Source organism: Astatotilapia calliptera, chromosome 1 (assembly GCF_900246225.1).
Source record: "Astatotilapia calliptera chromosome 1, fAstCal1.2, whole genome shotgun sequence".
In the NCBI taxonomy this organism is placed as follows: domain Eukaryota; kingdom Metazoa; phylum Chordata; class Actinopteri; order Cichliformes; family Cichlidae; genus Astatotilapia; species Astatotilapia calliptera.
In genome coordinates this window covers 6,025,373-6,028,692 of record NC_039302.1, presented here as the reverse complement: position 1 = coordinate 6,028,692, position 3,320 = coordinate 6,025,373, and the positions used below count along the sequence as shown (strand labels likewise).

At 40.0% G+C, this 3,320-nt stretch overlaps 1 long non-coding RNA gene across 1 annotated transcript; it reads right to left on the bottom strand.

Moving 5' to 3' along the window:
* Positions 1 to 789: 789 nt before the first annotated feature.
* On the bottom strand, positions 790 to 3,080 carry LOC113014083 (uncharacterized). The gene is made up of 3 exons (XR_003270952.1): positions 2,651 to 3,080; positions 1,793 to 1,961; positions 790 to 847 (listed from the first exon to the last, which is right to left on the bottom strand). It is a non-coding gene; the product is annotated as an uncharacterized LOC113014083 (long non-coding RNA).
* Between the last annotated feature and the right edge of the window lie 240 nt (positions 3,081 to 3,320).

The following is a 3,320-nucleotide window of genomic DNA, read 5'->3' as shown; positions in this document are numbered from 1 at the left end:
ACTTAGGACCAACAAATTAACAAAAAAATTCACCCTTCATTTTGCAATTGAGTGCCACCAGACCTTGTTTATATAAATGCATACACTATTTGTTGAGAGAAACTAAAATGTTCTCTCAAAGTGCGTTTTAGTTTTCTCAATCCAATCAAGTTGAATTACAAAGTCCTCTTAACTAAAGTAAGGGATTGACCATATTTAATTATAGTCTTTTTATAGTGTACACCAAAATGCAGCTAAATAACTAGTGAATAATACTTTGCAATGGTTTGTTAGTTCTCTAGGACAACATATGTATCATTTTTGGGTAAGAAACTTAAAAATCTCAAGACATAACATGCAAAGCAATACTTACTCTTTCTCTTCTTATTTTCATGTTGGCCACCCTCACTTAAGGACTGGGAGATCGCGTGGCTAGCAGGTGGATGAAGAGACTGCAGAGATGGCTGGTCTGCGGGTTTAAAAGGTGGTGGAGAGGTGGGAGAGGTTGTTTGTGAGGTGCTTCTGTCTCTCTTCTTTTTTTGGAAAGACTGGGAGCATGGAACAGAAGAAGGAGATAAAGGAACAAGATTGAGAACAAAAACAGTCTCTGTCTGCTCGTCTGACAGGCTCTTTGGGTGCTCCTCGAGGAGCCTAGAAGATTGATGTTCCTGGGTGGTCATCTCAGGCTGCTCCTTGGCGAGGCTCTCTGCTTGCTTGTTGATCAGGGTCTCTGCCTGTTCTTCACTGGGGATCTCTGTGTGTTCTTTGATGTGGGTCTGTTTGTCGGCACAATGCTCCTTGGTGGCATTCTTGGACTGCACAAGCTACTGTTCTGTGGGGGTATTGGGGTGCACTGGTGTGGAGGTTCCTATAAAACATATTTACTTTCATAAAAATATTTTTCAAAAAAGGCCTTATATTTAGCAGGAACTACACTTTGGCTATGTTCACACTGCAGGCGAAAGCGCAGCAAATCCGATTTTTTTGACCCTCTGCGACCCATATCCGATCATGGTCTGACAGTGTGAACGGCACAAATCCGATATTTTCAAATCCAATTTGGGTCACGTTCGTATGTGTTACTGAATCCGATACATAGCTGATATTTTAGAAAGCGACTGCTGTTTGAACGGTCCTGTCACATTAAATCGATCTTCCACGTCACTGACACAAGACAGACGCCAATTATCAGCGCCAGAGAAGCACCACAGAAGACATCATGAACGCTTCCTGGCCATCCAGCTAAACTGTTGGTAAGACAACGTTGGAGAAACGTGAACATTTTATTTGCAGATTCTGACAGAAGTCTGAAACTACCCTTTGAAGCACCGCTCCTCTCTAAAACAGCAATAAGGATCATTATTAGGCCATATGTAAATAACAAAATAACTTAAAGCAAAATTGGGAAACATAAAGTCTCAAACAAGTCTTTATAATAAGGGCCATCAGTCAAAAAATACTGTTTGGTCTGGGTCTAAACAGAGCGCAATGTGTGTGACGTCTTCTTTTGCGCATGCGGCCGCTTTGGGCGTTCACACTAGAGCGCGTTTGCTGTCACATTTTATTTGTAGTGTGAACGAGCAGACAAAAAAATCTGAATTGAGCATTAAGACCTGCAGTGTGAACGAAGCCTTTGATAACATATCCTTCAATGGTTATTTAATGACCTTAAAATATACTTACACAATTTGCTTAAAGATTAATGAAGTATTCTGATTGTGAAAGCAAGTTGAGACGACTTGTTGTGAAAAGTTGCTATATAAATTAGCATTAATTAACTGGACTGAAAGTATGCAACAGACTTCACTCTTACCCTTAGACAGTATAAATTCATAAGCCCTCTGCATCTTCTCCAGGAAATTTCTTGTAGTAGAAGTGGGGTCCAAATGGGTAATAACATCTGCTACCCACTTATGTGAATTCTTGTCTTTTTTACCAATGAATAAAATGGGCTTGTAGCCTATAGACTCAAGTTTCTGCACCTGAAATTAATAAAAAAAATAGTTGGCACAAATTAGTCAAACACAGCCTGTTGTTAAATGGTAAACGAAATGACTCTTATATAGCGTTTTCTCGTGGAGCACTAAAAGTGCTTTATACAACATGCAATATTAACCCATATTCACACCAGCTTCTTAGAAGTTTCCATTTAAGCATTCACACACAGCGATCGTGGCTCAAGAGTTGGCAGTTCGTTTTGTAATCGGAAGGTTGCCGGTTCGAGCCCCGGCTTGGACAGTCTCGGTCGTTGTGTCCTTGGGCAAGACACTTCACCCGTTGCCTACTGGTGGTGGTCAGAGGGCCCGGTGCCGCCAGTGTCTGGCAGCCTCGCCTCTGTCAGTGCGCCCCAGGGTGGCTGTGGCTACAATGTAGCTGCCATCACCAGTGTGTGAATGAGTGGATGACTGAATGTAGTGTAAAGTGCTTTGGGTTCCTTAGGGACTAAGTAAAGCGCTATACAAATACAGGCCATTTACACATTCATACTGATATGAATACATACAGCCACCACTGATGTATTACAGTTAAAGTAATTGTTTGTCTTTAGCAAAATGTAGATAAAATATTGTTGCATGTTCTCAAAAGCACATATGATGAGCTGTGTTAATGTGCCAGCAACATCTTATAACAACTTAATGATAATATATGAAACAAAAAAAATTTTACTTACTGCAATACGGGCAGAATCAATTATCCGGCAAACATTTCTGTTTTTCAAGACAACTTCTGCTCACTGGCTATCCAATGATTCTACTTTTTCTTTTAGCTTCTTTTTGCTGGACAGACTTCCGAAGCAGACATAGCAGGTTCTTCTGCTTGCCTGATTGGGAGTCTGGCAAAATGTACAGGGCCTGAATTTGGGGCGTGTCATGTTGAAACAAAGAATAATTACAGACAGAAAAGGCAGCAGACAGACAAAAGGCAAATTATAGGTTAACCAGCACACTGACAACAAGAAAAAAGCTGAAGAGTTAAAGAGACAGAAATGCGGATAGAAACAGAGAGACAGACCAATAAGGACAGCAGTAAGAACAGATACAAACAGACTGACGTGGCTCTTAAAAGTGCCTTTAGGAGTTTTTCAAAAAGCAGATGTAGGAAGGAATCAATCAATAATAGGCTGACTGATGAAGAACCTGTTTAGAAAAAAAAAAGTATTCAGAATTCAGAAGCACCTTATAAATAAATATATACATTAAACCCTATTGTAACGATTTAGATAAACCCTGTTTAGTGTCCATTTGTATTTCATTTGCAGCATAGATGATCGGTCTGCTATTTAATGATTATGTAATGCTGTTATTAAGTTTAAAATCGAGAGAGAGAGAGAGAGAGAGAGA